Raw genomic sequence first — 10,000 nt, 5'->3', positions numbered from 1 at the left:
TCAGAGAAAAACAGACTGTGGAATGTCTCAACTGACAAATCAGAATCAAGCATTTCAGAAAGCTGTGTAATAAGCAATAACGTATTCTAAACCGTAACATTCTGAATTTCTGAAAAGCTTTTGTGAAACAATGTATGCATTTATTACCAAATTTTTTAAATCCTTTTTTTGGCAGACATATAAAAGGTTGCAAGTTTCAAAATGAGACGGTGTCTGAAAACAATGTATACATTTAATGTATGTTATATACAAATACATGTGGAATAGAGAATAGTTCAAAAGATTTATTATTTCAGAAGTGCAGTCGTTCATCATAGGAATAGATTTCATATTACTGAAGTGAATTTAGGAAGCTGAAATCCAACTCACCATGAAGACACTGTGGTGTTGTTTATAGTAACTAGCACCAAGTTGGTCTGGTCTAGTAGCTCTCTGCAGTCTTCAAGCAGCTGCTTGATGTGGCTATAAATCATCACAATTGCCTGAGGAATGGGAAAGGTTTTGCCCTTGTTATCTTTAGGCCTATTTCTGGCTTCCCTGAATTCCTTCAGAAGCTTGAGTGCAACACATTCTGAAACCCTGTTGGCATCAGGTCTCTGGGCAGCCTGACCATGAGTCATGAACAGTCTGTGAATAAAAAGATGCATGATTGTATTATGTATGATTAGTATTCTATGGTTCATTATAGCTTTGTAAACATATAGACTGATTATGTTTTGGAATTGTATGGCAATGAGAGATAGACTTTATGATCTATCCTGGATCTCATCAAAACAGTTTTTTAAAGTATTTTTAACCTTTGAAAGGAATTAAATTATACAGGGAGCATTCAACAAGACTCAAATTTAACACCGGTGCACTACAATTTAACTCACCTCTCAGCTGCTTGCTGACCAGGGGCTGAGCCACTACGCTTCCGAGAAGCTCTCCAAGGACCTTCCAAGGTCTTTTTCTTGCACTTAAGGGAATACTTGGAGGGGGACTGATCAATGGTATGCAAATACGAATACAACCGCAAGATCTCTGCTATCTCGTTAGTTGATAAACCAGTGATCGTGCGGTTGAGACTGACGAGATAGCCTGCCAGGTTATCCACTGCCTCCCATCCAGGAACACCCCTTGAATCACATCTACTGTCCTAGAAATGGAAACAAAAACAGAATCCTGGATTAGGAAATTATTTTGATACTTTGATAAACCATTCACAAATTACAAGCATCAGGTATTAGAAACTTTACCGGAGCTGGTGTGCTGGGCCCAGCACAGGAAATGTCTTCAATGTCAGGACTGTAAGAGCCACCACTTGGCACACTGGTTTCCTAGATTTTTTAAAAACATTTTAAAGAGAAGAATAAACTTCAGTTACAAAATTGACTGTTCAAATTGACTATTATTAATCTTTTAATTAAATGAACGTTTAATCATGAAGCAACTCATTCATTGCTCCTAAAAACATTAACATTCCTATGTAATTTTAATTCAAAACGATCAAGAAAATTGACATTACCAGAGGTGAGATCAATGAATCACCATGACTGCTGGAACTTGCAAGGGTGTGTGTGCCCAAATTGAGGTCTGCCGCATCACATATTGTGACATCCAGACACTCATCCTCCTGAACTTCAACCTCCATCTCTGGCAAGGCGATTTCATGTTGCTCCAGTGGAGAAATCAGGTCTCCTCTGTCAGACTGTGCCAGCAAGTACTCCACAGCTATACGCTCATCTGCCATAAAGATTCAATAAACATTTTGTAATAAGAGCTATATATCAGGCTAAAGCAGTAGGCTACAGTGCATGTGATGAATGTAGTGTTGCTAATGAAAAATCTATTTTGCGATTAACATGAAAAATGTAAAAGCAAAAATCACAAAAGAAAAACTAAAAACAAATACACTTCAACTTCACAAACTGACATATCTTATAACTAGGAACAAGCACCTTTACAGCAATGATCAGTCATGAAAACGATGGTCTGATTGGTTAGCGTTCAGGCAGCATGCAAAGCCTTTGAAAACACACAGTGATGCCTGGAATCACTATCGTAATAGTGTGTACAATGGTGAATCTTACCAGTGGGTTTCCCAGGAGGTTTGAATTCTGGCAGGAGTGCACATCCAAGGACTCTGTTGCTGAGGACATTCATGTGGGACATTAAACGTACATCATACATTTTAGTAAGTGATGTACCACTCATGTCCACAGCTTGATGAGCTCGGTTGATGTTCCACCTAGATGCACCCTCAAGCATGTACATCTGCGTATGTAGTGCATTACATCTCCAACCTGAAAGACAATGTTTCACATGATTAAAATACTATTATATAACCCCCCACTCAGAACCACCAGGCCTAAGAAAAAGGTTTGTTTCCAATTTGGTGCCTTTAATTTTCGAAGTCAGCAACTTCAGTATTGTGACAACACTATTTAAATATATGCATAATATTGCTTTATAATTTCAATTTACCTGGAATAAAAGTGCACTGGTGGCGATGGAAGCTTTCCAGAGAGGAGGACCCTCTGCCACACCTCAGTACATCCAGAACCTTGTCACCCTTCTGTAAACCGGAGCCCAGTTTTGTGTACAACTGAACACCGGGTGGATCTTGGATGCAAGGTAAGTGTTTCTGCTGTACCTCCCACACACGTGTCATGCTCTCTGGATTGATGAGGCGCAAACCAGTGGTGTCGGTCAGTTCCCACATGGAGTCCAGCAGTCCTTGTATCAAGACACGAGTTTCTTCAACTCCGCGTGTCCTCCTCCTGCAGTGCTTGGCCAGCTCACTGGAGGTGATGCTTGACAGGATTTGGGCCTCTGTTGAAATATGACCCCCATGTTTTTTTAAAAGCATGGTCTTTTTCGCCTCTTTAAGACGAGAGATGTCATCCTTGTCCCATTCAAATATACAGCTGGACAACTTGGAGCAGAAAGTGCCATACAGCGGATGTAAGTGGAACACATCAAGTCGCACTGTGATATTCCATGGTCGGAACCAGGTAAGAACTGGAGTCACGCCTACACCAATGAGAAACAAGGAGTGATGGTTTTCTCAGATTTACATTTGCATCATTAAAGAAATATAATAATGCTGTTTTACATAAGCTTTTGTCTACTTGATTGCAAACACTGAACAGGGTTCTCATAGTAAATTGCTACTGTAAATAGAAATTAAGAATTTTGGAACCATTGTAAATAGATCTAAAAAAATATAAATTTCTATAGTAAATAGTTCTAAAAATTCTCTTTATGAGTGTTCTTAAAGAATATGAACAAACACCTAGAAAAACCATGTACAGGAATGAAATTTAGTTTTTAGTAATTTAGAAACATGCCTGAAATGGTTGCTAATATGAATTAGAAATACAAACACATTCATATTAGGTAAAGACTTAATGTAACAAACCTGTCTCGCTGCAGCAGTCCCGGTCAACGTAAATCACAGCTGGCTCTGGCTCCCCAGCATCCTTGTATCGCTTTACGATGCCCTGACACAAGTCATCTATGCCAGCTCCCTCACCAGTGGTTAGGACACAGTTCAGGACTTGGCCAAACTCATTGCCAACATTGGTCATCCATGTAGCAGTGTCCGCAATGCCACCAGCAAGCTTTTTAGTTATCTATATAAATACACAAACATTACAATCAGATAAAAATCTCTGAACATCAAGTTGAAATTAACATGCATTTGCCTCTTTTTATATACATTTACCTTCTTGGTAGAATCAAGCTTCAGGATGCTACCATATGTTGATGTTATGACACCCTTTAGCTCATCAATGTGACTCAGGATCTCGTTGGCATGAACCGACTCAAACCACTGTGCCAGAGGTAGGGGGCAAAAAGGCGGTGGCTGCTGATATACCACTTTAGCCTGTGTCAGGGCACATTTCTTTTTGTGAAATTCACAGTCTGTCAGATAGTTAATGGTACGTCTTGCCCACTCCTCGCTGTGAACTTCTTCAAGCGCCTGCTGCAAGAAACTGGAGCTGTTCCCAGCAGTTCTAGGCTTCAACAAAGTCACACACTTCCTGTCAAGTGCAAGGTGAGTGGTAAGAACAGCGGGGAATTTGTTTCTGTGGGAGGGATCTAGTCGTTTGAGGATCTCCGAACTCCAAGGGCAGACAGGAATCTTACACTTACTGCAGCGAGGGTAGTCTACTCCAATTAAATAATATCTCGAGTCAATATCAATGACTTCCCTCACTTTTGTGTAGATTCCTGAATGGTGCATCTTCCTATTGCACTGTGTGCACTTCAGAGGAATACCCCACATTCTCATTGGGGCCCACAGAAACATACGCTGTCTAAAGTAGGTGTTAGGATCAGGAGGTGAAGTTGTAGGCTTGCTGGGACTTGGTGGATGAAACCAGTTTTGAGAAAACTGCTGCTTAAGTCGTCCTGTGGCGTCATATAGACACTGCGCGATCCACTTCTGGTCTGCTGGCTTAATAACTCGACAGAACTGTTTGGGGAGAAAACTCACCCAATTCACTACTGGAGGCCTCAGGTTAATTTCCAGGGATGGTGTTTGAGGTGCAGTTTGTGGAACGCCTTGCTGCTCTTCAATGTATGCGGGTGATTCAGTAAATGATGTTGTTGGAGAAGGTGTTGGTGGATCCACAGATTCTGTCCCTGCAAGACTGGTACAAGGATGATTAGTTTCAATGTGGTGAAGAAGTCCAACCGCACCCCAGACTTTTGCACCACACTGGTCACAACATTCTTGGACATGGTAATCTGACAGATGTTCGGAGAAACAGTCCACATCAATGTCTTCACCACAAAGACCACACTTTATTGAAGAACTGCTCTCTGGGGCTGATCTTGAGCCTGCACTGCTCTCTGGGACTGATCTTGAGCCTGCACTGCTCTCTGGGACTGATCTTGAGCCTGCACTGCTCTCTGGGACTGATCTTGAGCCTGCACTGCTCTCTGGGGCTGGTTTTGCGCCTGCACTGCTCAGTGGTCTTGCCTGAGCACCTGCACTGCTCCATGAGGCTGGTCTTGCCTGAGCACCTGCACTGCTCTCTGGGACTGATCTTGCCTGCGCACCTGCACTGCTCCATGAGGCTGGTCTTGCCTGAGCACCTGCACTGCTCTCTGGGACTGATCTTGCCTGCGCACCTGCACTGCTCCATGAGGCTGGTCTTGCCTGCGCACCTGCACTGCTCCATGAGGCTGGTCTTGCCTGCGCACCTGCACTGCTCCATGAGGCTGGTCTTGCCTGCGCACCTGCACTGCTCCATGAGGCTGGTCTTGCCTGCGCACCTGCACTGCTCCATGAGGCTGGTCTTGCCTGCGCACCTGCACTGCTCCATGAGGCAGGTTTTGCACCTGCACTGCTCTGTGGTCCTCCTTGCATGCCTGCACTGCTCTGTGGTCCTGCTTGCATGCCTGCACTGCTCTGTGGTCCTGCTTGCATGCCTGCACTGCTCTGTGGTCCTGCTTGCATGCCTGCACTGCTCTGTGGTCCTGCTTGCATGCCTGCACTGCTCTGTGGTCCTGCTTGCATGCCTGCACTGCTCTGTGGTCCTGCTTGCATGCCTGCACTGCTCTGTGGTCCTGCTTGCATGCCTGCACTGCTCTGTGGTCCTGCTTGCATGCCTAACACTGTCTGCTCTGCTGACTGTAAAAAAAGCATTAGTGTTTTCCCTAGGATTAGTGTTTTCCCTAGGTCTCAAAATCTGCAAATTATCAAAATCAAAACTTTGCTGAAAAACATGTTGTACACAATTACTACATGCAAACTGTCGTCTGATTCATAGGTTGTTGTTCTTTAAGGAAAGTAATACACCTTTAAGTAGAATTGTAAAAACACCCACCTTCAGGTCTTTGTGCAGGCATCTTTTTACTGCGAGTTAAATTGACATTTATATGCATTTTATTCAAGTAACCTGTTATACCATTATAAAGACCTCACTGATTTACATTAAAAGCTAAGAAATTAATCTAGTGTACTGACAGCATTTGCACTAAATTGCACAGCTTTGCTCAGTTTGTGCGCATTATATATATATATATATATATATACACACACACCTTTTTCTGACTATTATTTCATGTCAGGCTTTACAGCTCAAATAATGAACATTTTTCTCTTATTAAAAAATGTTTTTAAATTAGTAATGATCACCAGCATAGGTAAAATAATCACATTCATTACATACCTTATGATAACCACATTTGCAAGTGATTATTTTCCCAAATATATCATATGCACAGGTCTGTTTGTGTAATGGACAGTTATTAATTCTTTCCAAGGCATGCTTCCACTTCTTCGCCCCTGGCTTCTTGCCTGTTGAGAGGTGGTACTTCCCTTGGGCATACTTGCACATGATGTCATGCCAGTATGAGTCTGGTTTACCAGTCTTAGTCATGTCTATAAATATGAAACAACAGGGTAAATACGAGACAACTTGAGAACAACTTCAGAGAGATACAAATGAAATGAAATTTAAAGAAAAGGCTTAGGGGAAAACGTTAAAGACAAATTTTATGTAGAAGAGGGATTTTACACATGGATGGTTGTCAAATTACGTATGTTTGTTAATTTAACCATGTTAAAAGACAATTTTTAAACTATGGTAAATAGAATGAATGATTACGTTGCACTAAATTCAAATTGGTGCAATGAGGGGTGCAGTGAGAGGTGCAGTGAGAGGTGCAGTGTGCAGTGAGACGTGAGGTGCAGTGAGAGGTGAGATGCAGTGAGGGGTGCAGTGAGTGGTGCAGTGAGAGGTGCAGTTAGAGGTGCAGTGAGAGGTGAGATGCAGTGAGGGGTGCAGTGAGAGGTGCAGTGAGAGGTGCAGTGAGAGGTGCAGTGAGAGGTGGGGTGCAGTGAGTGGTGCAGTGAGAGGTGCAGTGAGAGGTGAGGTGCAGTGAGAGGTGAGGTGCAGTGAGAGGTGAGGTGCAGTGAGAGGTGCAGTGAGGGGTGCAGTGTGCAGTGAGAGGTGAGATGCAGTGAGAGGTGAGATGCAGTGAGAGGTGAGATCCAGTGAGAGGTGAGATGCAGTGAGAGGTGAGATGCAGTGAGAGGTGAGATGCAGTGAGAGGTGAGATGCAGTGAGAGGTGAGATGCAGTGAGAGGTGAGATGCAGTGAGAGGTGCAGTGAGGGGTGCAGTGAGAGGTGAGATGCAGTGAGAGGTGCAGTGAGGGGTGCAGTGTGCAGTGAGAGGTGAGATGCAGTGAGAGGTGAGATGCAGTGAGGGGTGCAGTGAGAGGTGCAGTGAGGGGTGCAGTGAGAGATGAGAGGTGAAGTGAGAGGAGCAGGGCCAGGGAGAAGAGAAGGCCCAAGGAGAGGGCAAGGTAAAGGTGTAAGAATGTGTGGTGGTGGCATTCCAAGGGCTGCAAGAACAGTAGTCAGTGATGAAATCCGTGCCACTATCATTGACCATGTAATCAACCACGGTCTTTCACTAAGAGAGGCTGGAAAAAAGTAAAGTTACTGTACATGTGGACATACAATTCCCAACCAAGAAATGTAGTGTAAAAACGGTGGACTGCATGTTTTGCATGTTTTTCAAACTGAAACACTAAAGTCTATGAAGTTTTTGTAATGTCAACAATAGCCAGTATTTTGAAACTGGGTGTACTTTGATTGACTGCATGTACCTTGTGACGTGAAAACAAGTGTTATTCTTTGACAGAATAATTTCATTCTGAGTCTGAGTCAGATTTTCAGTGTTTTGGTAAAGTTAGTGTATGCAGAGAAAGATGTGTTCTATTTTGAAATGAAGAGTGTGTTTTTCAAAATGTGTTTTTGAGAAGAAAATCATCCATTTGGCCAATTGTGTTTTGTGGGTGTGAGTCTGTTTTAAGAGTTTAGAAAAATTATCTGAAGTATGGGTAAGCGCTTGTTAGCGATTGAAAAAAAAAAAACTAATAAATTGAAAACAGTAAAAAGCAACAGAGATTAAAAATAAAGCAGTTCATTATGTAAAAATTATAACATAATTAGTTTCTAAAGTTATTAGGCTTTTTATTACGGTTTTATTTGTACACTCTATGGTTAATACAAAACAAGTCACCACTCTGTATTTTAACATTAATCATCATAGGAATTATTATCCTCATTTATAGTCTATATACTGTTATCTTAAACCAGTCCGGCTAAGCTTTTGCAGTATGAAGGCCGCGATTTATATCACTATATCAAAACATGGCCTCCGAACTCTATATAAGTGTTAAAACAACGAATTACAAATAAAGATAGCTGAATTAAACGTGTGCAACCTAAACCGAGTTTGAACTGTAATGTCCAACGAATAGATAATTTTTCTCTTTCACGTTAAAATGTTAATTAAATTGTACTTGCCTGCATCAAAACACAAAACCGTCTCAGGTAGTGATGGGGTGAATGACGAGTCCTTTTCGCGCCGTCGCTCTTTATGACGGTGGTCACGAGACTATGTTTCGGCCAATGACTGTTTTGGCCCGTCCAGCCAATGGCTGTTTTGCCCCACTGTTCGGAACTGTTAGGACCCGCTGTTCGGAACTGTTAGGACGTAATTTAGGATTGTTAGGACCTGTGTTAGGAATTGTTAGGACTTATTTAGATTGTGTTAGGAATTGTTAGGACTTATTTAGATTGTGTTAGGACTTTTGTTAGGACTTGTAACAAATGGTTAGGAATAGTTAGGCTGTCCATTCGCCGGAGGGTACGGCCACGACTACAAGCTGGCTGAAAGGGGCATGTCGTTTGTCGATTGGTGCCTTGCAGCGTCGCTGCCGGAGGCCAGTGTAGATCAGCAAGAACTCAACAACAAAATGTACCGCTCCACAAAAAGATGCTCGTTCGCCCGAACAGGCGAAAGTCTGATGCTCTACCGACTGAGCTATCCGGGCTCTTGCTCGAGAAGTGTGCGTGCTGTGTCGGAACGCACAGCAAAATGAATCGTATTGGCGCAGAAAAAAGAGTGTCCTCCAATGCATTGCGTTTCCTTCTTCGAAGATTCAGAATGGCCGTCAAAACGTCTGCTATGTCAAAATATATTTGCAAATTAGTGGGAATGCAGCCTAGTAGACTGATGATAATAGTAATTAATGGAAAATAATGCTAGGAAAAAGAACAAAAACTCACTGCTACTTGTCTGGAAAGCCTCTTCACACGCTTCAATGCTGTTGACTTGCCGCGCTCTTATCGTTATTGTAAACTTGTGTCAAAGGCGCAGTTGTTTGTAGCAAATAGCAAGCCCGCGGCACTCTAGGTAACAGCCAGCGAGTGTACTGACACCTAGCGATTAGAAAATAAACACGCACCATATTCTCTCTGAAGCAAGATTCTTCCGAAATAAATAGGAGCATTTCGTTTTCAGTCTTTTCTCTAAGGGTTCGAACCTGAGAGCTCGTGCTTTCAAAGAAGGTCCCAGTTTCAATTCACTCGAACATCCAGAGCACATCAAGGGCACGCGCCGTGCACAAAAAGAGTAGTCTGAAGGACGGGGTGAGAACAGGTGGCGACATGGAGCTCAATTTCAATGGCACACAGAAAATCTTGCCGTGACCCGGATTTGAACCGGGGTTGCTGCGGCCACAACGCAGAGTACTAACCACTATACGATCACGGCGAGCTACAGGTCTACCCGACGTGTCCCTGAATACAAAGGGGCCTTGTCATCTTTAGCTTGCAGAGAAAACTGTTTCTTACCAACATAACTCTTTTCAAGGGTAATCCTGTAACAGTGACTCTGGAGAAGAAGTCACTGAAAGAAAAGGATTCTTTTTTTCCTTTTATAAAGTTTAAGCTAGGCCTCCAGAAGGTTACACACTAAAGCAGGCTCATGCTGTCAACGTAGTCGGCAGGATTCGAACCTGCGCAGGGAGACCCCAATGGATTTCTAGTCCATCGCCTTAACCACTCGGCCACGACTACAAGCTGGCTGAAAGGAGCACGTCGTTTGTGGATTGGTGCCTTGCAGCGTCGCTGCCCGAGGCCAGTGTAGATCAGCAAGAACTCAACAACAAAACGTACCGCTCCACTAAAAGAGGCTCGTTCACCCG

General features: G+C 43.0%; 2 non-coding genes across 2 annotated transcripts; both read right to left on the bottom strand.

Annotated features, from left to right (window-relative positions):
* Nucleotides 1–9,495: 9,495 nt before the first annotated feature.
* trnah-gug (transfer RNA histidin (anticodon GUG)) lies at nt 9,496–9,567 on the bottom strand. Its single transcript has one exon. It is a non-coding gene; the product is annotated as a tRNA-His (tRNA).
* A 223-nt stretch (nt 9,568–9,790) lies between these two features.
* Nucleotides 9,791–9,872, bottom strand: trnas-aga (transfer RNA serine (anticodon AGA)). Its single transcript has one exon. It is a non-coding gene; the product is annotated as a tRNA-Ser (tRNA).
* Between the last annotated feature and the right edge of the window lie 128 nt (nt 9,873–10,000).

Source organism: Siphateles boraxobius, unplaced genomic scaffold, assembly GCF_051911475.1.
Source record: "Siphateles boraxobius isolate OS27281-9 unplaced genomic scaffold, OSU_SipBor_1 51, whole genome shotgun sequence".
Lineage (NCBI taxonomy): Eukaryota > Metazoa > Chordata > Actinopteri > Cypriniformes > Leuciscidae > Siphateles > Siphateles boraxobius.
Note: the sequence above shows the minus strand (reverse complement) of the source record. Positions and strands in the feature narration are given on the sequence as shown.